The sequence below is a fragment of the Aegilops tauschii genome, chromosome 3 (assembly GCF_002575655.3).
Source record: "Aegilops tauschii subsp. strangulata cultivar AL8/78 chromosome 3, Aet v6.0, whole genome shotgun sequence".
NCBI lineage: Eukaryota > Viridiplantae > Streptophyta > Magnoliopsida > Poales > Poaceae > Aegilops > Aegilops tauschii.
In genome coordinates, this window is record NC_053037.3 from 244812552 (window position 1) to 244840448 (window position 27897).

Sequence of the window (27897 nt, forward strand, 5' to 3'; positions counted from 1 at the left end):
CTCCTAAGATAATCATCTTTGAGGTAATAGCGTTCCCAAGATGTATGCGTCAAACACTTGGCATAAGGAATAGCAAAAGAAGGTATGCGCATACAAGTATTTTATGTGGTCAAAACCAATGACATTCAATTCAAGTTGAGTAACAAGCATGCATATACGGGAAAGCGCATCTGCCACAACATTTTCCTTACCTTTAATATACTTGATGACATAAGGAAAAGACTCGATGAACTCACTCCATTTAGCATGATGCTTGTTCAACTTAGTTTGACCCTTAAGGTATTTAAGCGTTTCATGGTCGGTATGGATGACAAATTCATGAGGGCGAAGGTAATGTTCCCATTCATGCAAAACTCGCACTAAAGCATAAAGCTCTTTGTCATAGATGGGGTAATTGAGTTGCGCTCTGGAAAGTTTTTTGCTAAAGTAAGCAATTGGGGCGCTTCTCTTGTGTTAACACACCTCCTATGCCATTACCACTAGCATCGCAATGAATTTCAAAAGGTTTGTCAAAGTTGGATAATGCAAGCACGGGAGCATGAGTAAGCAAATTCTTGAGCTCATTAAATGCACTATCTTGAGAAGGTCACCAAACAAAGGGTGCATTCTTCGTACTCAAAGCATGTAAAGGAGACGCAATGGTGCTAAAGTCCTTCAGAAATCTACGGTAGAAACCGGCTAAACCAAGGAAGCTACACACTTATTGCAAGTTGGTTGGTTGGGGCCAAGTTTTAATAGCATTGATCTTAGATTCATCAACATGAACATCCTTAGAAGACACAACAAAACCCAAGAAAACAAGCTTATCAACACCAAAAAGGCAATTGTCCATATTAGCATAAGGCGCTCTTTCTTAAGGGTTTGCAACACAGTTCTAAGATGGGTGACATGATCTTTGAGAGATTTGCTAAACACAAGAATGTCATCAAAGTAGACCACAACAAATACGCCAATATAGGGTCGAAGAACAAAATGCATGAGTCGCATGAAGGTACCGGGTGCTTCGGATAAACCCATTGGCATAACAAGCCATTCATATAAGCCAAACTTGGTCTTAAATGCGGTTTTCCATTCATCACCTTCTTGGATGCGTATTAGCCACTTTTAAGGTCAATTTTAGAGAAAATGGTGGCTCCGCTAAGCTCATCAAGCATATCATCTAGGCGTGGAATGGGGTAACGGTAACGCACTGTAATAGCATTGATAGGACGACAATCGGAACACATGCGATATGTACCATCTTTATTGGGAACAAGGATTACCGGGACGGCACAAGGGCTCAAACTTTCTCGTACATGGCCGTTGTCGATGAGTTGTTGTACTTGCCATTGGATCTCCTTAGTTTCCCTGGGTTTAACGCGGTAGGGAGCCTTGTTAGGAAGGGGTGCTCCGGGTATGAGGTCGATTCGGTGTTCGATGCCTTGTAGTGGGGGTAGTCCCGGAGGTAGCTCATCGGGGAAATCGTCTTGGAATTTCTGCAATAGAGAAGATAACACTAAAGGTAGATTGTGAGAGCTGTTAGCTTTTGGTGCCTCGTCCTTGCACAAAAGGACATAGTGCATGGCACTTGATGGGTTCTCACACACTTCTCTCATCTCACGCTTTGTGGCAAATAGGACTAAGTTCTTCTTGTCGCTCATCGTGGAGGCACTCAATTTGGGCTTGTGGCACTCACTCTCTTTTGGGTGGTTCGCTCTCTCATTATTCTCTCCACAACTGGTGGCTTGCTTGTCGGCGATCACTTGACTTGGAGACATAGGTCGTAGCATGTACTCTTTTCCTTTCATCTTGAAGCTATAGTGATTTGTACGCCCGGTGTGGATGACACCTCGGTCAAATTGCCATGGCCGTCCAAGAAGGAGGTGGCAAACGGACATCGGAACGACATCACACACCAAAGTGTCTTCATAAGCTCTAATCTTGAAGGAAACTTGTACCATATACTCGACTTGGATAGTGCTGGAATCGCTTAGCCATTGAACCTTGTAGGGGTGCGGGTGCTTCATCTTGACTAACTGGAGTTTGGAGCATAGTTCTTCACTTGCTAAGTTATGGCAACTCCCTCCATCGATGATGACCTTGACGGACCTTCCATTGATGTCGGCCTTGGTGTGGAAGATATGGGATCTTTGGTCTTCTTCTTGTTGATGTTGAAGAGTCAAAACCTTGGAGACAACAAGAGCGGGGCTCGAATCTTTGTCACAAAAGACGTGATCATCTTCATCTTCGTTCACTTGCCGGTGCATGGCCACTTGCTCAAGGGCTTCCATTTATCCTTCACTCATGGAGTCATATGTACCACCATCGTTGAAGATCATGGTGCGCTTGTTTGTACACTCAAATGACTTGTGGCCTCAGCATCCGCATGTGAAGCATTTGAAGGAACTTGTCTTGATGGTCTCATCGGTCGGAGTAGATGATGATGAAGCTCTTGGCTTGAAGTTGCTTGTAGTAGGAGGACGACTTGGGGTTGTCAAAGTTTTCTTGTAACTTGACTTGTCGCCGCTGCTTGCGGTAGCTTTGATTGAGGTAGAAGGTTTTGGAGTCGTCGAAGCTTGGTTGTTGGGGAAGCCGTATGACTTGGATGAGAACTTGGCGTACTTGAAGTCATCTTGCACTTGACGTTTCGCTTTGGTAGCTTGATGCACTAGCTCAATGAGGTTCGAGTATGGTTGGAAGTCGGTGATCTTCTTGATAGGATGATTGAGTCCATTCAAGAAATGTGCCATAGTTTTCTCATCATCTTCCGTGACATTGGCTCGTATCATGGCAATCTCCATTTCCTTGTAGTACTCTTCAACGCTCTTGGTTCCTTGCTTGAGGAGTTGGACTTTCTTGAAGAGGTCGCGGTTGTAGTAGGTAGGCACGAAACGTGCTCTCACAACATCCTTCATTTACGCCCAAGTTGTGATGGGTGGTTCACCTCTTGGCGCTGGGCGCTCGATGAGTTGTTCCCACCAAATGAGGACGTAGTCTTGGAACTCAAGGGATGCCATCATGATCTTCTTCTCTTCCTCATAGTTATGCAAGTGGAAGATTTTGTCAACCTTCAATGCCCATGAAAGGTACTCTTCGGGATCATTGCTTCCGGAAAACTTGGGCATGGTGAACTTTAGCTTGCCGTAGCGTTGCTCTTCATTGTGTTGGGGTCGGGGATGATGACGTCCTTGACGAGGAGGATTGTCTCCCTCAACTTGCTCACGTCGTGGAGGATTTCCATTGACGTCTTGCTCTTGGTGAACTTGATGTTCTTATCGAGCTTGTGGAGGAGCCTGTCGAGCTTGACGATGCACGCGAGCTTGATATATTCGTTCTTGAACTTCATCACGAAGCGCTTCTTGTTGCTCACGAGCTTGTTGCTTGCGCGTGGCTACGGCTCGACTTGAATCTCGGAGGGCACGTTGCGACTCAAGTGCTTGAGCTTCGCGTAGTTGTTGTTCTTGGCGTTGTGCCTCGGCATCTTGTGCATCTTGGAGTAGTCGCGCTCGCTCTTCCTCTTGTTGTTGGCGTAGACATTGCCATTCTTGTGCTTGTGCGAAAGTAGCTTGGTTTTGACGGTGTCGATGTTCTTGTGCGCGAGCTTGCTCTTGAGAGTCGTTGTCGTGTAGAGGATTGCGGTTTGCTTGACGATCTTGACGCGCGACACGACGAAGAGTGTTTGATGTCGGAGTACTTGAGCTGGAGATAGTGTCGTCGGAGTGTCGACTCGAGCGGCTCCGTCTTGAGTAGGACGAAGTGGTAGAAGAGCGGTTGACCAACAAGGCACGAATCTTGTCCATTGTTGCGTCATTCTCTTGTTTGTGTAAGTCGAGCTTGTTGTCGAAGTAGTCTCTTGTACGTTGCTCGGATAGTCGCAAGTCAGTGGCGAGATGGTCGATGCGGTCACTCATTGCTTGTTGCTCTTGATGCAAAGCTCGTTGTGTTCCAAATAGGTGTATCTTGGTGACGTAGTTGTTCATGTCGTCGTCTTATTCAAGGAAGAGTGGGTTGGTAGAAGAGCTTGGCCTATCCATCATTTCCAAGCAAAATATGTTAGTGGGAGAAAAAGAAGAACTTATACCAAATGTACCTTGACCGATGTTGAAGAGGATCAATGATCACTCAAATGTGTAACAAGGAAATAGCACAATTGGTACCAATTCTTGTCGGTTTGTCACACCTACACAAATAAAAGCTTATGGTGGGGCTTGGTTAGGATGGTGGCACAAAATTTGATGCAATTGCTGGTGAGCTTCAATAATGTTGGAAAAGATTCACAAATTTGCAAATGCAACAAGTAGACCAATAGCAAGATATGGTACACGGAAACACACACGCAAATAGATAACTGGGGTCGTGCAACCAAGGAATGAGCCAAAATGTGGAATCCACGAATATGCTCTTGTTGCACAACACTAGAGAGACGCTGGCACGATTGCACAATAGGCGGATAGAAACTTGTGCACAACCTACTAAGCAAAAATGCAACAACTTCTATCCCAAGTATGCTATATGTATGGTATTCCGATGATATGATCCAAGATGATCGGGTATGACAATCTTAATGTAGTATGATGCTATGGTTCTTGCTTATAAGCTCTTTGCTTATCTTTCCCTTTTGCTTAAAAGCTTGTTTGGCTCATTCTCTTTTGAGCTCTTCTCATGCAAAACTTCATGAACCAAGATAGCAATTGAGTATATGCGACGACACCTTTGTGACACAAGAGATTATACCAAGATATGCACCAAGATGATATGGTAAGTATGCTATGGGGCGTATGATCACTAATGTGCACAAGTGACGTTGCCGGCAATACTCAAAGGCTATCTCGATGGGTAAGTTACGCAAAATGGGCTATGGGGTTATCAATGCAATGGCAAGAATGTAAAATGATGGGATATCACGATACCAAGATGAGGTTACCGTTCTTAATTACGGTATGGTGTCCAAATGATGGAGTGGTCGTTGTTGATGACGAGTCCGTGGCGGTGATGTTGATGTTGAACCGTACCTAAATAGCCGAAACACAATAGGACACGGGAACCGCAACTAAAATTCTCAAGGCAAAACGTGTCAAAATTGTTGGAGTTGGTAGCGGGACAACGATGGTGGTGCTATGCGGAAGTGGTGGTGTTATGCGGAAGTGAACGTGGGCACCGGATCAAAATTTGGCGAAAGGTAGGCGGAAAATGAAGCGGTGGATGGAAGTGATGCTGTCAGGGGCCGGATGTCCGGGTTGTCGGGTCGGATGTCCGGGCTTTGGATCCGTGGACGAACTCGATGAACTCCGCGTGGAAGAGGCAAATTCGGGCAAAATTTGGGAGATTTTGTGGATGGGAATTGGGGAAAAGATGGGGGAAAGCTAGATCTACCTGCAACACATGAAATCCGCGGATCAAATCCAACAAAACTTCATCACAACAACAAATCACAAAAAAATTGGGGACTATTTTTGTGGAGAATTTCGAATTTGGGACAAAATCAATAAAACAAGGCTAGAAAACAAAGAGGGGAGGCTCCGAAATCGTGATCAACGTGGCTCATGATACCAAGATGATGTAGGGTGGAACCCTAGATGGCCGATCTTTCGCGAAAGGAGCGAATCCCGCAAAGAACACGAAGAACACGCGGAGAAATCACGAGGGAAAACACAAGAGGAACACCCAAACCAACAAGATTAGGTCACACATATGCTAGATCCGAGTACACATAGACATCACATGGTCCAAATCCAACAAGGGACGATACAAAGGGTAACCGGTTCTTCTCCGTGAGGAGGTCTTGAGGTCTTCCCGTTATGGGTCTTGAATCCAAGGTGGATCTTCTCCGAAGAGGTGTCGGTCCCTCGCGGTGGAGTAGATCCGGATGGATGAGCGAGGCTCTATCTCACATATGAGTTATCACAATGCTAACCCTAGAAAGAGGGGGAGGAGGAGTATATATAGTCTAGGTGGACGAAGCGGTCCATGGGCCTCGGGCCCTTACACTATGCGCAGACAGGGGAGGCCGGATGTCTGGGCGGCGGGCCGGATGTCCGGGCCCACGAGGTGCCGGATGTCCGGGCTGGCGCCGGATGTCCGGGCTGGCGCCGGATGTCCGGGCTGTCGGGGCTGGCCTTGACGTTCTCTGGATAGGCGGGGTCCGGATGTCCGAGCGACGGGCCGGATGTCTGGAGGCTCGGGACGGGCCGGATGTCTGGGCTGGAGGGCAGGTCTCGGTGCTCTCTGGATAGAGGGTGCCAGATTTTCGGGCGTCGGGCCGGATGTCCGGGGCCTGTAGGTGCTTGGCGACTGGGCGGCTGCTGTGGACGATGCTCCAGGGGTTGGATGTCCGGGGTCATGGCCGGATGTCCGAGGCCTGGAAGCTGTTCTTGACTCCTTCCATTGGTTCTCTTCGTCCGTGAACTTAGGGGCTTGTCCGTCTTCACGTGCATCTTCAGGAGGGTCCTCTTGATACCTAATCATGCACAACATTTCGGACTTAGGTAGTAGCCATGTCTCGAGTGGATCATATGTGATATCACTAAGGAAGGAAGTCACCTCGGTCTCGAGGGCTCTAGCTCGTGCTCGTGTCATAGGTCCTCTTGGCACTTGGTGATATGATGGTAGGTCCATGGGGTGACCATAGGATGCTCCGCATCAGAAGGCCAAGCTGGACGAGAAGGTTACCCAACTGACTGACAAGAAGGATGCCCTTTAGAAGCATATCGAAGACGTCTGTGAAGAGTTTAGTGAGAAGCTTACTGGTAAGTTCTTTTTCAGCCGTGTGAAATCCGCATATTGCTAAATTCTCTTTGACCATCTGCTCATAGATTACCCTTCTTGATGCAGACCATTGTTATAACAAGGAATTGGAGCTACAAAGGATTGAGAGGGATTTGGATCCTGCTGGATCACCTGTTGCTGACAATGCCGCCCTCGCCATCCTTCGGCTTGAAGACCACTTGGAGAATGCATTTGGATTTATCACTTGGGCGAAAGGCGTGGCGGGCCGGATTGACGCGGAGTTGCAGCCATGCGAAGAGACTCAGAAGGACCTGGAGTTGATCCTGACGCGACTAAACGATGTTCCCGCTCAGGTGAAGGCTTGGAAGAAATCCGCCGCCCGGAGTGGTGCTGATGTGGCGCTATCACTCATCCGCGTTCATTGCAAGAACATGGACGAAGAGAAGCTGAAGAATCTCCGAGTGGTGAACAAGAAGAACCTCAAGTTTGAGGATGTTATGGAGACCTTTGCCGAAGCCGCCACTCGCATCGCCGATGGGATCGATCTGGAGACCTTCATCGACCCCACCAGCCCTCCATCGGAAGCTTGAAAACAATTGATTGAATTTGCCCCGGAATGCCGGGTGGTTGATGTAATGAAATACTTTGCCAAGCGTTTGGGCTCGTTTGGCCTTGGAGACATTCGGACGGATCGAATATTTTAATTCAAAACCTTTTGCACTTCTATTTGCTTCTTGTTTTGTTTGATTTTGGGCGAAAGCTGGTTCACGGCTAAGCTCCTGAGTGTGGAACAGATCCTCACTCGAATTGTTTTTTAACTTAGGCGAAAGCTGGTTCACAGCTAAGCCCCCCGAGTGTGAAGCAGATCATCACTCAGATTATTTTTTAACTTAGGTGAAAAATGGTTCGCAGCTAAGCCCCGAGTGTGGAGCGAATCCTCACTCGGATTATTTTGTAAACTTAGGCGAAAACCGGTTCGCAGCTAAGCCCCTGAGTGTGGAGCGGATCCTCACTCGGATTATTTTGTAACTTAGGCGAACTGGTTCGCAGCTAAGTTTTCTCACCTCTTATCACCTACTAGAGGTGTGTTAGTTTCCGAATACAATTATTCACTTGAGTGAAATGCGACCGGAGGTCAAACTAGACAACTAATGGAAAAGCAAGACTTTTATTCATCTAAGTTCATTCGGACTAACTATTACAAGGGGGAAATTTTATTCTAAGTATAAAACTTGTGAAGCAGGTCTGCATTCCAAGCAATGGGCTCTTCTATCCCTCTGGTGAAATTGTATAGTCTGTATGCTCCATTGTGCAATACTTTGGAGATGTCGAGTGGTCCCTCCCAAGGGGGTGCTAGCTTGTGAGGTTTCTGCTGATCCACTCGGGGGACAAGGTCTCCTTCCTAGAAGGCACGTCCTCTGACGTGTCTGTTGTGGTAGCGGCGTAAATCTTGTTGAAACAAGGTGATCTTATGAGTGCTAGCTCGCGCTCTTCCTCCAAAAGGTCTAGGTCATCATGCCTTGCCTGCTCAGCTTCGGCCTCTGAATAAAGATCCACTCGGGGAGAATTATGGAATAGATCACTCGGCAAGACCGCCTCTGACCCGTACACCATGAAGAATGGGGTGTGGTTCGTGGATCGATTTGGGGTCGACCGTAGGCCCTAGAGGACTGTTGGTAGTTCGGCCACCCATGTGCCTGCCGCATGAGTCAGATCACGCATGAGGCGGGGTTTCAACCCTTGAACTATGAGCCCACTTTCTCTCTCGGCTTGCCCAGTCGACTGCGGGTGCGCCACGGAGGCGTAGTCAACCCGAGTGCCTTGGGTGTAGCAGAACTCACGAAACTCGTCCGAGTCAAAGTTTGACCCATTGTCGGTAATGATGCTGTGTGGGACCCCGAACCTGAAGATAATCTCCTTGATGAACTAAATTGCAGTGGCCGAGTCTAGCTTCTTTATGGGCTTGACCTCGATCCATTTGGTGAACTTGTCCACTGCTACTAGCAGGTGCGTGAAGCCACTAGCCCCGATCCAGAGATGATCGATCATGTTGAGTCCCCAGACAGCGAATGGCCAAGTGAGGGGGTGGTTATCAGAGCGGACACCAGCTTGTGCGACTGGTTTGCATAGAATTGGCACCCAACGCATTGATCTACTATGTCTCGGGCGGCCTCGTTGGCTCGGGGCCGATAGAATCGGGCTCTGAACGCTTTGGCGACCAAGGTTCGAGAGGATGCATGATGCCCGCATGTTCCCGAGTCAACCTCTTGCAATATTTGCTGCCCCTCCTCTGGGGATATGCACCGCTGTGTGACTCCAGTTATACTTTTCTTGTGTATCTGATCGCCCATGACAGTGAAAGCTTTGGATCGACCGACGATTTGACGAGCTTCACCCTCGTCCTCTAAGAGCTCTTGCCAGAGCAAGTATGCCACATATGGTTCGGTCCACTCGGGAGTGATGACTAATACCTCTTGGACCAAATCAATTACTATGGGAATGTCTACCTCAGTCGGATTAGAAGGTCTGACTGGCTGTGTGGGCTCTTCCACAAAAGGATCTTCCTTGATAGTGGGTGAGTGCAGGTGCTCCAAGAACACATTCTTGGGTATTGGCTTCCGAGTGGAACCCATCTTGGCCAGATCGTCGGAGGCTTGGTTCTTGAGACGCGTCACATGGTGAAGCTCCAGCCCTTCAAAGTGTTTCTCCAATTTTCTGATGGCATTGCAGTAACCAGTCATTGCTGGACAACGGATGTCCCATTCCTTCATAACTTGATTCACCACTAGATCTGAGTCGGCATCGATCATCAGACGGCGAATCCCCGGAGAGATTGCCATTCACAACCCATATAGGAGCGCTTCATATTCAGCTTCATTGTTGGAAGAGTCAAAGTGAATCTGAAGAATGTAATTGAGTCAATCGCCTTTAGGAGACACCAAGACCACTCTAGCCCCGGAGCCGTGAAGCATCTTGGAGCCATCGAAGAACATCATGCACTGTTCAGGAACACACGGGACAGGCTGTTCTTGCTCGATCCATTCGGCTAGGAAATCTACCAGGGCTTGCGACTTGATGGCCTTCTTCGCCTCAAACCTGATGTCCAACGGGAGGAGCTCAATGGCCCACTTGGCCACTCGACCAGTGGCATCTCTATTGTTCATGATCTCAGATAAAGGAGCGTCACTTATCACCGCGATCGAGTGCTCTTGAAAATAATGTGCCACCTTCTTTGCAGTCAGATAAATTCCATATACTAGCTTCTGATAATGTGGATACCTTTGCTTGGAAGGTGTGAGGACATCAGAGATGTAGTAGACTGGTCGTTGGAGCTTGAAGGCTTCGCCTTGTTCTTCCTGTTCCACTGTCAGAACCGTGCTAATAACTTGGCCCATGGCCGCGATGTATAAGAGCAAGGGCTCCTTGCTGCTCGGAGCAGGTAGTACCGGCTGGGTGGAAAGCAGGGCTTTAAGTTCCTGGAACGCAGCCTGCGCTTCGGGAGTCCACTCAAACCTGTCAGACTTCTTCATCAATCGGTAAAGCGGCATGGCTTTTTCGCAGAGTCTTGAGATGAATCTACTCAGTGCTGCTAGGCAGCCTGTGAGGCGCTCCACATCATGCAGACGTTCTGGTTACTTCATTTGGACGATTGACCCTATCTTGTCTGGATAGGCATCGATCCCTCGTCCGGAAACCGAGTAACTTGCCTGCAGGTACGCCGAATGTACACTTGGTTGGGTTGTGTTTGATGCCGAATGCTCGCAAATTTACAAAGGTCTCAGCGAGGTCATTCAGGAGGTCGGGACCTTTCCTAGACTTAACCACAATGTCATCCATATAAGCTTCTACTTCCACTAATTTGCTTCCGTAAGCACTTTTGGATGATACGCTGGAATGTGGCCCCAGCATTTTTCAACCCGAATGACATAGTGATATAGCAGAAACACCCGAATGGGGTGATGAACGCTGTTTTTATTTCATCAGGGTCATACAATCGGAACTGATGGTACCCTGAGTATGCATCCAGAAATGATAACCGCTCACACCCAGCAGTAGAATCTACTATCTAATCTATGCGAGGGAGAGGAGAATGATCTTTCGGGCAAGCCCGATTGATGTGCCTAAAATCTACACACATTCGAAGAGACTTATCTTTCTTCGGCACCGTGACGACATTGGCGAGCCACTCGGAGTGTTACACCTCTCAGATGAATTCGCCGGCTAAGAGCCGCGCTATCTCCTCGCCAATCGCCTTGCGCTTCTCAGTTGAAGATCGCCGAAGATACTCTTTGACAGGCTTCGGCACCGAATCGACATGGAGTCTCTGCTCGGCCAGTTCCCTGGGAACACCCGGCATGTGAGAAGGTTTCCATGCGAAGATGTCCCAGTTCTCACGGAGGAACTGGACAAGTGATGCTTCCTATATGTTGTCCAGGGTGGTGGAGATGTTGGTCGGGGCAGCGTTCGGTTCCTCAGGGTGGATGTGAACCGGCTTGGTCTCTCCCGCCGATTGGAAAGCGGTTTCCACAGTCGGCTTCTTAGACTTCAATAGTTCGCTTAGGTTTGATCCCTTCTTATACTCGGCTAACTCGGCCATTGCCATCTTCTCATCAACGATCTAGGACGCCTTTTGGAGGCACTCTTCGGCCAACTTTCGATTGCCTGTGACAATGATCAGGCCTTTAGGCCCTGACATCTTGAGTTTAAGATCCACGTAACATGGACGGGCCATGAAACGTGCGTAGGCGGGTGATGAGGACATGACTACCTTGGACACGACAAAAAATATTGCATACATGTATATTTGTGAGGTGATTTCTAATGCAAACTATGCAATAATTTATTTATGTCAACCAGGACAAAAATACTTCACAAACTTTTATGCCATGTCTAATTGCAGGTGTATGGGACATTCGTACAATCCACATATGAAGATAAGGGAAAAAGAGAAGTTTAGGTGCTGTTCAAAAAGTCATCTCATGTCACTTTTGGAACAAGAGAAGATAGAGTCCAAGTCTCTCACGTTCCGGATTCAGATTACGACTGCACAGACATACCTGAGTCAAAATGCCAAGAACTCTTTCCTACGAACTCCGAATTAGGTGATTCTTTTTTTGATGGAAAGTAGATTTTGTGTTCTTTCCAACCCAAGCGGATTCACCTTCAAATTCGTCCGGAGCGTTGAGTTATCAACAAAATAACCTGATGCTGCAGCAAAATCTAAGTGAAACTACAAGTCCAAAGGTTTTGCATCACCTTCACTTCGGCCCATGAGCCTTGTACGACCTAGGGTTAGTTTTAGGCTGCCTTTGGAAATCCTCCCACCTCCTTGACCACCACCCCTTGCTCCTATATAAGTAGATCCATCTAATAGTTTTTCCTTGGGATTTGTTTAGTTAAAAGTTAGCCATTGCAACTTCGTGTACTTCGTTTGTGTCCAACGACCAGACCAAGACCGCTTTCAGATCCCCACCTTTATCAATATTTCATCTATATTCGCAATATTTAGATTGCATTATCATATTCTTGCTTGTTCTTCGATTGCATGCAGGAATATACCTTCGTGGTTAGGTTGATCATGCTCCGACGTGGTCAATAACCCTTCGGAGTTGGTTTAACGATTGCTAAGACGCAACGTCGTGCAAGTTTGTAGTCAGATCGTCAAAGTCGGTTGCACCAAATCGATGATTATCATCTCATCGAAAGATCGGGCCCCTCGCCTCTATCAAGTGGTATCAGTTTTTAGGTTGCTCGGTGAGAATTTCCAGTTTTCCCTAGATTAGATTTGTTTTCTTACCTATTATCCACGAAAAAGTCACAAAAAAAGTTAGATCTGTTGATCCTTTGTCCAAGCGAGTCTGAGCCTTTGCAAAAAAATTCTTTTCATTGTTTGTTTTGTTGAATTTGCGGTTGCGTCGTCGTGTTGACTTGCTGGTCTTAGTGTCTAGTTCGTTTAGAGTTTCGAGTTCTGTTCACATTAGACACGCCGCCACTTCATCATTATCACTTCCGCTATCCACCAGCTCCATCCATCAATTTCCACCACATGCCGCCCATCATTCATTGTCATAATCATGGTTGAGGTCATTCACATCTTTGCTTGATCCAATCTGCATCTTATCTAGTTTGTAATGGAAAGAGGGAGAGAAAAAAGAGTCAGAGAAAAAAAAGAGAAAAAAGTTAGAAAAAGTCAGATAAAAAAAGGAGAGAAAGAAAAATAAAAAAAGTGTGAGGAAAAGAAAGAGAAGAAAAAAACAAAATTCAGATCTATCTAGAGTCAATCTCGTAGCTGAATTTGGATTGGAATCTGTTTTGTGCACTGTTCAGTAAAACAGGCATATGTTCCTCATATGAAGTCCCTTTTGGCTTCGTGAGTACTCAAATTAAAGCTAGAGATGAGCCGCATCCAAATAGTTGCATAAGCTAGTTCAATATTTGAGACCTCAAAATCGGCTTCTAAATAGGTCTCTTTGCCTTCCGAAGTTCGCGAACATAGCTTATTCCAGTTTTTCAGGCCAGTTTTATATTTTTTTGACTCCTCATGTCAACATGGAATTGAGTGATTCTTTTTGCGTTTGAAAGCTTGAGTCAGTGCCATTCTTGAGAAAAATTATCAGAAAATTGGCACAAACTTTTCCAGAAGAAAGTTGGAGAAAGTTGTTGGTATATCCTGCTTGGCAGTTGTTTCACATCATTATCTTTATTGCTATTGTGATCTTCACTTTTATCTTGCTGTCCAAAGCTACTTCATATCCATTATTGATGCTAGTTGTGCTACGCCGTGACCTCAGTAGGGTTCTAGGCTCGCGTCTCTAGTCCGGTCTAGCCTAGGACAAGCACTATATAGTCGTTGAGCGTTTTTTCAACATTGCATCTCTGAATTGATTATTGCTAATGTTTTGCTACCAAATATTTAAGCCTTCCAAGATCCACATATTTCTACACCGTGTATACGTACGTTCCCCTGGCAATCGCTTTACTCAATCTTCGGAGTTATTTTGGCACCACTGGTTGCCTGTCACCACCTGCTGCATGGTAAGAACTTGTAAGATGAGTGCTTTACCACCACATCGTAATAGTTCATTGGAACATTATTCTCGAATTTTGTTTCTTGTTTCTACTAATCATGGCAGGTTCCAAAGTTGTTAGGTCTTGGGCTTCATCGATCGTGGGAGATTTGCCACCACCTTAGAAAATACAACAACCGTCACAAGAGGAGCAACAACATCATAATGTACATAATCAGGTTAATGTTTCCATGCCACCATTTATTGGTCGTTTTAGGCCTTCTTTATATATTGAATGGGAGTACGACATAAATGCTATATTTGCTTCTCATAATTTTGATGAGCGTAGAAAAGTTAAAGCAGCAGTTAGTACGTTCAGTAGCTTTGCTTTAGTTTGGTGGAGCGAACATCGTCGGTTATACCCTGATTATATACCTACTACTTGGGGTGATTTAAAACTTGTCATGAGAGATAGATTCATCGATGTTTATTATACATGTGGCATGATTAAGAAACTAGAACATTTAAAACAAGGTAGTGACACCATAACAAAATATTATGATGATTTACAAACTACCTTGTTGCATTCATTTTTAGAAGAAAGTGAAGAAGATTTAATGGATATATTTTGGGAAGGATTAAACCGTGATATTCAGGAGATACTAATTCATGAAGAGTGTTATCCTATGGACCATTTATTTCGTCTTGCTTGGAAAGCTGAACAGGAAATAAAACGACGTGTTGCCTATAAGGAGAACAAGCACACGATGCACATTCCAAGAGTTGAGACGGATGTTCCTTCAACTACTAGTTGTACTATGACAACCACATCCGTTGTTGTGAGGACTACATCACCTCCACCATGTGACACATCGCCCCCGAGAGTGGCTACATCATCTGAGTTCATCATAAGAGGTAATGACAAAGGTACTGATCTTTCACCTCTACATGAGAATGATGAATGCCTTGTCAATTTAAATGCACCATCTGATGAGCTACCCACTACTTTGATCACACCACCTATTTTAGAGGACTATGTTGTTAATTTGACTTTGCCATGTGATCATCCAACTATAATATCGACAATTTCGACTGGACCCATTGAATTAACTGTTAATACGAAAGAACAATGTGATTCAGGAAATAAATCAGATTTGGATCAAATACGTTTGAAAATAATTGTGCCGATGTTTAATCATTTTGATATGACCTATAATCTTGGTGATGATTCTATGTCAAATGACTTTGTTGCATGTTTTCTTATTTAAGCATGTTGTAGCATGTAAATCTAAAGCAATCAATATTTATTCACCAATGTTGGGATGGTTTAACGATGAACATTGTCAATCTTTTGATACGAAGAAAAGGTTCACTTATATGTGCAAGCTGAGTTGCAATATTTGCATGCCTTCTACTTCTTGGATTAATATTTTGGCCTTTTATTTTATGACAAATGAAAGTTACTCATGTACACATGTGTCTTATGTGCAAAAACTGAGGGAACTAAAAATGGATGACATATACATATACAACATGTACACCTTGTCTCTATTGTTAGCCACATTTCATATTAAGCAACACCGAGGATGGCTTTGTTTTCAAGAAGGGGAGGATGATGAGGACATGACTACCTTGGATACGAGCAAAAATATTGCATGCATATATATTTGTGACGTGATTCCTAATGCAAACTATGCAATAATTTATTTATGTCAGCCAGGACAAAAATACTTCACAAGCTTTTGTGCCATGTCTAATTGCAGGTGTATAGGACATTCGTACAATCCACATATGAAGTTAAGGGGAAAACAGAAGTTTAGGTGCTGTCAAAAATTCCTCTCACATCACTTTTGGGCCAAGAGAAGATAGAGTCCAAGTCTCTTACGTTCTAGATTTAGATTTGCACTACACAAAGATACCTGAGTCAGAACACCAAGAACTCTTTCATACGGACTCCGAATTTGGTGATTCTTTTTTTCTTGGAAAGTAGATTTCGTGATCTTTGCAACCCAATTGGATTCACCTTCAAATTCGTCCGGAGCATTGAGTTATCAACGAAACAATCTGATGCTGCAGCAGAATCTAAGTCAACTAGAAGTCCAAAGGTGTTGCATCACCTCCACTTGGGCCCATGAGCCTTGTACGACCTAGGATTAGTTTTAGGCTGCCTTTGGACGTCCTCCCACCTCCTTGGCCACCACCCCTTGCTCCTATATAAGTAGATCCATCTAGTAGCTTTTTCCTTGGGATTTGTTTAGTTAAAAGTTAGCCATTGCAATTTCGTGTACTTCGTTTGTGTCCAACGACCAGAACAAGACCGCTTTCAGATCCCTACCTTTATCAATACATCATCTATATTCGCAATATTCAAATTGCATTATCATATTCTTGCTTGTTCTTCAATTGCGTGCAGGAATAGACCTTCGTGGTTAGGTTGATCATGCTTCGGCGTGGTCAATAAACCTTCAGAGTTGGTTTAGCGATTGCAAAGGCACAACGTCGTGCATTTTTGTAGTCAGATCGTCAAAGTCGGTACCACGAAATCAATAGTTATCATCTCATCGACAAATCGGCCCCCTCGCCTCTATCAGTGGGCCTACCCAGGATGGCATTGTAAGCACTTCTGAAGTCCACCTCTTCGAAAGTCAGCCGTTGCTTTCGGAAGTTCTTCTCTTCACCAAATACGACGTTGAGAGCGATCTGGCCGAGTGACTTAGCCTTCTTCCCTGGAATTACCCCATGGAACTACATATTGCTCTTGCTTAGTCGGGTCATCGGGATGACCATCGCCTCTAAGGTGTCGGCGTAGATGATGTTAAGCCCGCCGCCGCCGTCCATTAGGACTTTGCGCAGTCGGATTCCTCCCACAACTGGATCCACCACCAAGGGCTGCCACCTGAGAGTCGGTATGTGAGCCGGATGGTCTGTCTGATCGAACGTTACTGGTGTCTTGGCCCAGTCTAGATACTTGGTGACAGTTGGAACTGCCATGTTGACTTCTTGGTTGATCATCTTGAGATGGCTCTTACTTTTGACATCAGCAAAGATCATGAGAACGCTCTCAACATTGGGGGTACCCGGAAGTACCTTTTCCTCTGTCTTCATTGTCATCATCTCTTTCTCCGAAAGAATCCTGCCGCATCTCTTGCTTCAGGAGTCAGCACTCCCGAGTGGTATGCTTGGGTAAGATCAAGTTACCCTCCTTGTCCTTCTTTGTGTGAATCTGGCAAGGCTGGTTGAGGATGTCGCTCTTCATGGTGACTCGCTTCTTTCCTTTCCAATCTTTTTTCTGCTTTTGGGAGTTCTTTTTGCCTTGCCTGGCCAGAGCCACGGCCTCGGCATTCCCTCCAGCATCTGCCTTTCGCTTTTGCTTCTTGCCCTTATTCTCTGACTGATGTGTGTCGCCAGCTCGGCTCTTGCCACTTCTCAGTCGGTCTTCCTATTTGCCATTGGCGTACCGGCTGGCTATCTCCATAGCACGACTGAGAGTCGAGGTCTCAGTTTGGTCGAACTTCATGTTCAGCTCCTGGTATCTGACTCTAGCCTTGAAGGTGCAGATTGCCTGGTGCTTGGTGACATTCTCCATCGTATTATTAATAGAGGCGAAGGTGTCATGATGTTTCGATGAGATAGCTATCGTTTTCTATGAGAGTCGACTTTGATAATCTGACTACGGAAGTGCGAAGACCTTGCGCCTTTGCAATCGCTAAACCAACTTCTTAGGGGTTATTGACTAGGCCAGAGCACGATCAACCTGAACACAAGGGTCTATTTCCTGCGAGCAAATGAAGAACAAGTGGCAAACTGAGATTGCAATCTAGATATTGCAAATATAAGAGGAAAGCTTTGTTGATGAAAGTGGTGTTCTGTGACGTCTTAGTCTAATCATTGAACACAAACAAAGTATGCAAAGTTGCAGCTATGGCGGACTTTTAATCTAAGCAAAACCCAAAGTCTAAACGACGCCCTACGGGTTGTATATATGGAGGAAGAGGGGGAATTTGATGCCCCCTTGGAGCAGGGGCCCGAAACCAACCTTAACTCCATTTTCCGCATACATATGAACTCTAAAAATAGCCTATACTTCAGTAATTCAAAATTATGTGGGCCTGGCCCAATAGTAAGGGGACGCAGCACCTATAATAGCCTCTGGACGAAGTTTAGGAAGTGGCATTTTTTATATTTCGTCCAAGCCTTCATGCACTCATTATGGTGGCTTCAAAGTCCTGAAATCATCACTTGAAACTTCATTCTTGTTCCCCTTGCGGATACCATCATCTCTATGCTTGAACTTGCTCTAAGGTTCATCTTTCTTGTACAAGCTAGGCCCTTCATTTGTAAGCAAAACAAATGTATCCAATTTAGGAAGCATCATATTCTCATGAACATTAGAATCTTTACCAAGAAACGAAAGTACCTGGTAATTCAATTGGCGAGCGCAAGCTCTAGTAATAGGTCCAGTATGTATAGCTGTAGGGGCTGTGGGTGTAACGATGGTATTAATGTCCTCATCATCCTCCCCTTCTTAAAATGAAGTCATCCTCGACGGGAGCTCAGCTTCTTCACCCACATAAGCTTCAAATCTGCAATGTTAAAAGTGGGACTAACGCCAAAATCTGCAGGCAACTCAAGTTTATATGCATTATCATTTATTTTCTCTAACACCTTAAAAAGACCATCAGCACATGGCATTAGCTTTGATTTGCCCAAATTAGGAAATCTATCCTTACGCAAATTTAACCAAACAAGATCTCCAGGTGCAAACACAACATGTTTTCTACCTTTATCTCTAGCAAGTTTATATTTAGCATTCATACGCTCAATGTTTTCCTTAGTTAACTCATGCATTTTTAAGATCAATTCAGCACATTGTTTAGCATCAAAATTAACCTTCTCCGAAGGTGGAAGAGGCAAAAAATCAATAGGTGCATGAGGTAGGGAACCATACAAATTTCAAAAGGGCACATCTTAGTAGTAGAATGCAGCGAACGATTATAAGCAAATTCGATATGAGGCAAGCATTCTTCCCACATTTTCTTGCTTTTCTTCAAAACAGCCCTAAGCATAGTAGACAATGTCCTATTGACTACTTCAGTTTGTCCATCAGTTTGGGGGTGACATGTAGTACTAAAAAGCAGTTTAGTCCCCAACTTAGCCCATAAGCATGTCCAAAAGTGGCTAAGAAATTTAGTATCACGATCTGAAACAATAGTATTTGGCACACCATGCAAGCGAATAATTTCACGAAAGAATAAATCAGCAACATTAGCAACATCATAGCTTTTATGACATGGTATGAAGTGTGCCATTTTCGAAAATCTATCCACGACAACAAATATGCTATCCCTATCCTTCTTTGTTCGAGGTAATCCTAAAACAAAATCCATAGATATATCTTCCCAACGAACACTAGGTATAGGCAAAGGCATATATAAACCATGAGGATCGAGTCGTGACTTAGCTTTTTGACATGTAGTGTAGCGAGCAACAAAACGCTCAACATCTCGTCTCATCTTTGGCCAAAAGAAATGTGTAGCAAGTATATCCTCCGTTTTCTTCACGCCAAAATGTCCCATTAATCCTCCTCCATGCGCCTCCTGCAACAACAAAAGACGAACGGAGCTAGCTGGAATGCATAGCTTGTTAGCACGGAACACAAATCCATCACTAACGACGAACTTGTTCCATGTTCTTCCTTCTTTACAATTCTACATTACATCTCTAAAATCAGCATCATGCACATATTGATCTTTGATGGTCTCCAAACCAAATATTTTAAAGTCAAGTTGTGAAAGCATAGTATAGCGACGAGACAATGCGTCAGCAATAACATTTTCTTAGAGGTCAGAGGTCTGCTGCAGTGCCAGTACCAGATACTAGAGCTACATCATCAGCATCAGTAGCTATAGCTTCAGTGCCACCTCCGGCAGCCACTCCACCAGCTCCAACTACATCAACTGATGCCTTCGTCCTTGGAGTTCTCTCTACACCACCTCCTGAAGACAAAGCCTGAGAGATGCATAGCACTATGCATTTGCGAACTTTTTGGTAACTTGTTGCCAAAGGGGGAGAAATGTATAGATCATAGGCTTTGAGAGAGAGTGTTTTGCTTCTTTGTCTCTCTTGCTATTTGGTTGAACTTTATTGTGTGCTTGTTCAATACTCTATGTTTGTGTGCGATACTTGTATGATCATGTGTTTGATCATATGCTACTTTAATGCTTTCTTGGATGATATTATCTCTTATATCCCATATATGATCATTCACTTTGCTTGATGATGAATGCATGCTTTTAATTTCTATCATTTTGAGCGCTCCGCCAAGATGTATGTGACATGGAAGAGTAACCCACGATCCTAATCGATTGTGCATTTGCATTCAAAAGCAAATTTTAAATAATGCACAAATTTCGGGGGAGCTCTTGCTTATCACATACTTCTCAAAGCGATGATGTATTTCAATCTTATTATCATTTGTCGAAGCTTTGATCTATATGTTGTCATCAATTACCAAAAAGGGGGAGATTGAAAGTGCAACTATCCTTGGGTGGTTTTGGTAATTCCTAACAACATATAGCTCATTGAGCTAATGCTATTTCAAGATAAATATTTCAGGAAAGCTCAATGATTGGCATGGCATGGATTAGGAATGTGGACCCCTCAAAATGCTAAGGACACATATTGGTTCAAGCTCAAGACTCTACATTTTACTTTTAGTGATCCAAGGTCACATTGAGTCTATAGGAAAAGCCAATACTATTAAAAGGGGATGAGGTGTTGCTTAATGGCTTACTTGCTCAAAATGCTTAGTGATATGCTCCAAAAACCCTCAACCACTTTCTCATATCCACATATGTCCCAAACCAAAAGTCAAACTCGGCCCCACCGAAACATTCTATCCGATGCCACTGAGTTCACTTGACATAGCCACAGCCACAAACCCTAGTCACTTCGGTCTCACCGATAGGGATCTCAGTCTCACCGAGATGGGATTGCAAACTCTCTGTTTCCCTTTGTAACATTTCGGTCTAGCTGAGATGAGCGATCGGTCCCACCGAGTTCGCAGTGCAAACTCTTTGTTTCCCCTTTGTAACGTTTCGGTCTTACCGAGATGAGCGAATCAGTCCCACCGAGTTTGTCTGACCAACTCTCTGGTTAGCTTATTACCAAATCTGTCCCACCGAGTTTGTGTAATCGGTCTCATCGAGATTACGTTATGCACTAACCCTAATAAAATCGGTCCCACCGAGTTGACATGTCGGTCCCACCGAAAAGCCTAACGTTCACATTTTGAACTGAATCGGTCTGACCGAGTTCTCTGATTCGGTGTCATCGAGTTTGGTGAATTGTGTGTAACGGTTATATTTTGTGTGGAGGCTATATATACCCCTCCACCCACTCTTCATTCGTGAGGAGAGCCATCAGAACATGCCTACACTTCCAGCATACATTTTCTAAGCGAGAACCACCTACTCATGTGTTGAGGTCAAGATATTCCATTCCAACCACATAAATCTTGATCTCTAACCTTCTCCAACTTGCTTTCCACTCAAATCATCTTTTCATCAAATCCAAATCTGTGAGAGAGAGTTGAGTGTTGGGGACACTATCATTTGAAGCACAAGAGAAAGGAGTTCATCATCAACACACCATCTATTACCTTTTGGAGAGTGGTGTCTCCTAGATTGGTTAGGTGTCACTTGGGAGCCTCCGTCAAGATTGTGGAGTTGAACCAAGGAGTTTGTACGGGCAGGGAGATCGCCTACTTCGCGAAGATCTACCCTAGTGAGGCAAGTCCTTCGTGGACGATGGCCATGGTGGGATAGACAAGGTTGCTTCTTCATGGACCCTTCGTGGGTGGAGCCCCGTGTGGACTCATGCAACTGTTACCCTTCGTGGTTGAAGTCTCCATCAACGTGGATGTACGATAGCACCACCTATCGGAACCATGCCAAAAATCTCCGTGTCTACATTGCGTTCGCTGCCTGCAAACTCCTCCCTTTACCTTCATGTGCAATGTTTTACATTCCGCTGCTATACTCTTAGACTTGCATGTGTAGTTTGATTGCTTGACTTGAGCTAAGTTGCTAAAATCTGCCAAGACTTAAAATTGGGAAAATGATAGATTTTTATTTGGTCAAGTAGTCTAATCACCCCCCTCTAGACATACTTTCGATCCTACACCGAGCCAAAACGTCGGACGTCCTACAAGTACCGGACGACCGGACCCTTGCGAGCCACCGGACGTCCGGTACCTGCCGGACGACCGACGCCTGTCTGCGCACAGTGTATCGGGCCCGAGGCCCTTGTACCCCTTCGCCCTTCACTTCGCCCCCATTTGCAATAAGACTATAAATAGACCTCCTCCTCGTCCTAGTTAGGGTTAGCAATGGGATAGCTCATTTGTGAGATAGAGCCTTGCTCATCCATCCGGATCTGCTCCTTCGAAAGAGACCGTACCTCTCCGAGAAGATCCACTTGGATTCAAGACCCCTAACGGGAAGAACTCAAGACCTCCTCACGGAGAAGAACCGGTTACCCTATGTATCATCCCTTGTTGATTGTGGATCGTGTATCTCTTTGTGTTCTGAAGATCTAGCATATGTGTGACCGAATCTTGTTGGTTGAGTGATTTCTCTCGCATTTTCCCTCGTGTTCCCCTCGTGTTCTTCGTGTTCTTCGTAGGATCCCTCCATTTCGTGAAAGATCGGGCCCCTATGGTTCTACCGTACATCATCTTGGTATCATGATCCACGTTGATCACGTATTTGGAGTCCCTCCCACCGTTTTCTAGCCTTGTTTTGTCTGATTTCATCCTAAATTTCGAAAATCCCCAACAAAAATAGCCCCAATTTTTTTTGTGATTTGTTGGTTTGATGATGTTTTGTTGATTTTGATCCATGGATTTGCTTGGTTTCGAGTGGATCTAGCATTTTCCCAAGTTTCTCCATCTTTCATCCACGAAATCTCCTCAATTTTGACCCCAAAATCCCCAATTTCCGCCCAAAATCGCGTCCCGAAACTCGCATCTCGCGTTGACCCAGACCCACCGGACGACCGCCACTTTACCGGACGTCCAGAGCCCCAGGAACCACTGGACGACCGGTACTTACCGGACATACGGCACCCCGATCCCGAGCTGAAACAACGGATTTTCGAGCCCGACCGGATATTCGACGACCGGACATCCGTTCATTTCCGGACGTCCGACACCTGTAGATATCAACTTCGGCTGATTTTTGTTTCGGCCATAAATAATTCATCCGGACTCCGATTTTGATGTTCTTTAGCTCGTTTTGAAGCTGTTGACATTCCCCTTCCCACAAAAATACTTCCAACATCATTTGACTCCATCAAATTTTCGGAACTTTGGCATCTTTGCCTAGGGCCTTCACCACATCATCCGCATTACCACCACCGACTTCCACAACCTAACCCATTTTGTTCACCATTGCATATGTGGTTGTTTGAGTTGTGACTTGAGTCTCCTAAGGTGTTTCGGCTACTTAGGGACGGTTACTTCTTCTTAAACCACCACCACCACTTCCACATAGGCTTGCCAATCATACACTTCCACAACCCCAACTTAACCTAATTTTGTTTGAGCTTGTTTGAGTTGTGGCTTGTGTCTCCTAAGGTGTTTCGGCTACTTAGGGACGGTCACTTCAACATCGACTCGCATAACCGAATAACGTCCACTTCCGCATTGCCTACTCCAAAACCCATCATTGCCTAGTGCAAAAACCACCACCGCATTCCGCTACCACCATTGGACTTTTGTCCTTGAGATTTTGAGTTGTGGTTTTTCCGTTTTCTAAGGTGTTTTGGCTAATTAGGAACGGGTTGACATCGACAACACCGCCTCTCATCATCGACACGGACGGTAACCTTGACGACATCATTGTATATTTCCCTTGCCATTGCATTGTTAACCCCTAGCCCATTTTGCGTCACTTGCCTATCGAGACTAGCCATTGAGTATTGCCGACAACGTTACTTGTGCACATTAGTGATCATTGGTCTACACGTTCCATTACATACATACCATATCATATTGGTATCATCTTGGTATCATCATATCATCTCTTGTGCCACAAGTTTGTTCCCCTATATATACAATTGCTATCTTGGTTTGGGCATTTCGCATAGTGGCCATAAAAAAAAGAATAAGCTTTTAAGTAAAAGAGCTTGTAAGCAATAGCCATAGTATCATACCACATTGCATATAAGATTGTCATATTCGATCATCTTGGATCATCTTGATAAACACCGGGAACATCATATATACATAGCGTGCTTGGGATAGAAGTCGTTGAATTTTTGTCTCCTATAGGTTGTGCACAAGTGTCGTATCCGCCTATTGAGCAATCGTGCTAGCGTCTCTCTAGAGTTGTGCAACAAGAGCATTTTTCGTGGATTCCACATTTTGAGCTCATTCCTTGGTTGCACGACCCCATTTATCTATCGGTGTGCCACATATTGCTACTGGTCTACTTGTTACAGTTGCGAATTTGTGAACTCTTTCAACATTATTGACTCTTGCTAACATTTTGCATCAAATTTTTGTGCCACTATCCTCACCGAGCTCCACCATAAGCCTTACTTGTGTAGGTGTGAGAAATTGATGAGATCGGTACCAATTGTGCTATTTCCTTGTTACATGGTTGAGTGATCATTGATTCATTCTCAACATCGGTCAAGGTACATTTGGTATAGTTCTCTCCTTTCTTACACTCATATTTGCTCGAGTCTTGTGATGGATAGGCAATGCATTTCATCTTCGGTCTTCGACAACAACGACGACAGGAACAACTACATCACCAAAGCGTCCATCTTCGATCTACAACGAGAAATGCAAGGCGCACAATCAAGATTGCGAAGGCGCATCGACAACCTCGCCATCGACATACGACACTCCGAAGCACATACAAGAGACTACTTCGACAACAAGCTTTCCGCACAAAAGGAGGAGAAAGATGCAAGGATGGAGGAGATTTGGGCCTTGATCAAGTCTACTTCCCCTTCGTCATCTTCAAGGCAGCGGCGAGCAAGTCGATTATCTTCGGAGTGCCCAAGCAATGCAAGAGCAATTGGTCCATGTCCACATCTCCATAATGACCACCATCACGTTCGTGATCCATATCGTCATGAAGGTCAAGTCACCTCCAAGCAACATGTGTACGACGACGAAGAACGACATCTACATCGAGCTCAAGCACGACAACGACACCATCATCATGAAGATGCTCGCCAAGCGCAAATGTAGAAGTCCCAACAAGCTCTACTTCATGCCAAGGCCAAACTTCATGAGCACAAGAGAAGACCGCGAGACAAGCACCACCAAGAGGACGCTACGGCTACTACCACCACCAATTTGGCATCTTCGCCAAGTGCTATCAAGGCATCTTCGCCTTTGGACGTACGACATCTTCGCCTACTTCCCATGAGTTCGCCTACATCGACATATTCAATAACAAGGTGACCACCTACGAGTGAGGGCGACACTTCCATCTTCGGAAGCCCCTCAAGGAAGATGGCCGAGCATGGGAAGTTCCCTTCGGTCATGGAGACGAACTACGAGGTGCCACATCATATGGGCCTCCAACAACAAGACGGTGACAAGAAGGTCGAGCATGGGCCATCCCCTTCGACCACGGCGATGAGCACGAACCTCTTCAATGACATGAAGACGGCACCCATATTGGACTCAGACTCTGAGTCAAGCTACGCGAGCGCACATGAGACCTTCTCTTTGGTCTCGGAGGAGAGTGATGTTTTGCCACATCCTACGGCATTCATCTATGGAGACATTTGCACCAACATCTCTCCGACACCCACATATGACGAGATGCCCCAATTCCCATGTGAGGAGAGCCACCCCACTATGAGTGATATGAGTGACTCCACCATATGTGACATTGAGTGCATTTCCTATGAGAGGATGAGTGTGACCACCACTAGCCCCACACACGAGAGCATGCCACACATCCTATGTGAGGTTGAGAGCCATTTGAGTGACTCTACCAACCATATGAGTGAGAGCATCCAAGAGGGAGTGAGTGAGGTAGTTGATAGGGCACGTGAGGCCACTATGATTTCTAATGACTTAAACTCTACTCCTAGTGTGTTTTGTTCTTTGGTGCTAGGTCTCCTACATGACGACATGTGATGCGGAGCATCCTATGGTCATCCCCATGGACCTACAATCGTCTCACCAAGTGCCAAGAGGACCCATGACACGAGCACGAGCTAGAGCTCTCGAGACCGAGGTGACTTCCTTCCTTAGTGATATCACATATGATCCACTCGAGACATGGCTACTACCTAAGTTCGGAATGTTGTGCATGATTAGGTACCAAGAGGACCCTCCCGAAGATGCACGTGAAGACGGACAAGTCCCCAAGTTCATGGATGAGGAGAACCAACGGAAGGAGTCAAGAACAGCTACCAGGACCCGGACATCCGACCATGACCCCGGACATCCGGCCCCTGGAAGTGTCATCAGCAGCAAGGAGCCAGCGGCCAAGTCTACAGGGCCTGGACCTCCGGCGTCCAGCCCGGACATTCGGCCTCCGGCCCAGAAATTTGGCCTTCTTCCCGGACATCCGGACGGGGCTATCCAAAGAACAGAAGAACCGGCCCTTCTGCCCGGACATCCGGCCGGTCCCGAGCCTCCGGACATCCGGCCCATCGCCCGGACATCCGGACTCCTCCTATCCAGAGAGCGTCAAGGCCACCCCCGACCGCCCGGACATCCGGCGCCAGCCCGGACATCCGACACCTCGTGAAGGCCCGGACATCCGGCCCGACGCCCGGACATCCGGCCTTCCCTGTGTGCGCACAGTGTAAGGGCCCGAGGCCCATGTACCCCTTCGTCCTCCTTGACTATATATACTCCTCCTCCCTCTTTCTAGGGTTAGCGTTGTGATAGCTCATATGTGAGATAGAGCCTCGCTTATCCATCTGGATCTACTCCACCGCGAGGGATCGACACCTCTTCGGAGAAGATCCACTTGGATTCAAGACCTCTTACGGAAGACCTCAAGACCTCCTCATGGAGAAGAACCGGTTACCCTATGTATCGTCCTTTGTTGGGTTTGGACCGTGTGATCTCTATGTGTACTTGGATCTAGCAAATGTGAGACTATATCTTGTTGGTTTGAGTGTTTCCTCTCTTTCCCTTCGTATTTTCCCCTCGCGTTCTTCATTGGGATCCGTTCCCTTCGTGAAAGATCGGCCCTCTAGGGTTCCACCCTACATCATTCTTGGTATCATGAGCCACATTGATCACGATTTCGGAGCCCCCTTTTTTGTTTTCGAGCCTTGTTTTGTTGATTTTGTCCCAAATTCAAAAATTCCCCACAAAAATAGCCCCCCACTTTTTTTGTGATTTGTTGGTGTGATTATGTTTTGTTGGATTTGATCTGCGGATTTCATGTGTAGCAGGTAGATCTAGCTTTCCCCCATCTTTTCCTCATTTTCCATCCACAAAATCTTCAGAATTTTGCCCCGGATTTGACCTCTCCACGCGGAGTTCATCGAGTTCGTCCACGGATCCCGAGCCCGGACATCCGGCCCGACCCCCGGACATCCGGCCCCCAAGCCCGGAGATCCGGCCCCTGACAGCATCACTTCCACCGATCGCTTCGTTTTTTGCCTAACTTTCGCCAATTTTGATCCGGTGCCCACGTTCACCTCCACATACCACCACTATTTCCGCATAGCACCACCATTGCTTTCCCGCTACCAATGCCGGCAATTTTGACACGTTTTGCCTTGAGAAGTTGAGTTGCGGTTTCCGTTTCCTAACGTGTTTCGGCTACTTAGGGGCGGTTCGACATCAACATCACCGGCACTCATCTTCGCCACGGACTCAACATCGACTACGACCACTCCACCATTTTGACACCATACCGTACACAAGAACGATAACCTCATCTTGGTATTGTGATATCCCATCATTGTACATTCATTGCCATTGCGTTGATAACTCCATAGCCCATTTTGCGTAACTTACCCATCAAGACTAGCCTTTGAGTATTGCCGGCAACGTCACTTGTGCACATTAGTGATCATACTTCCCATAGCATACATACCATATCATCTTGGTGCATATCTTGGTATCATCTCTTGTGTCACAAAGTTGTCATCGCATATACTCAATTGCTATCTTGGTTCATTAAGT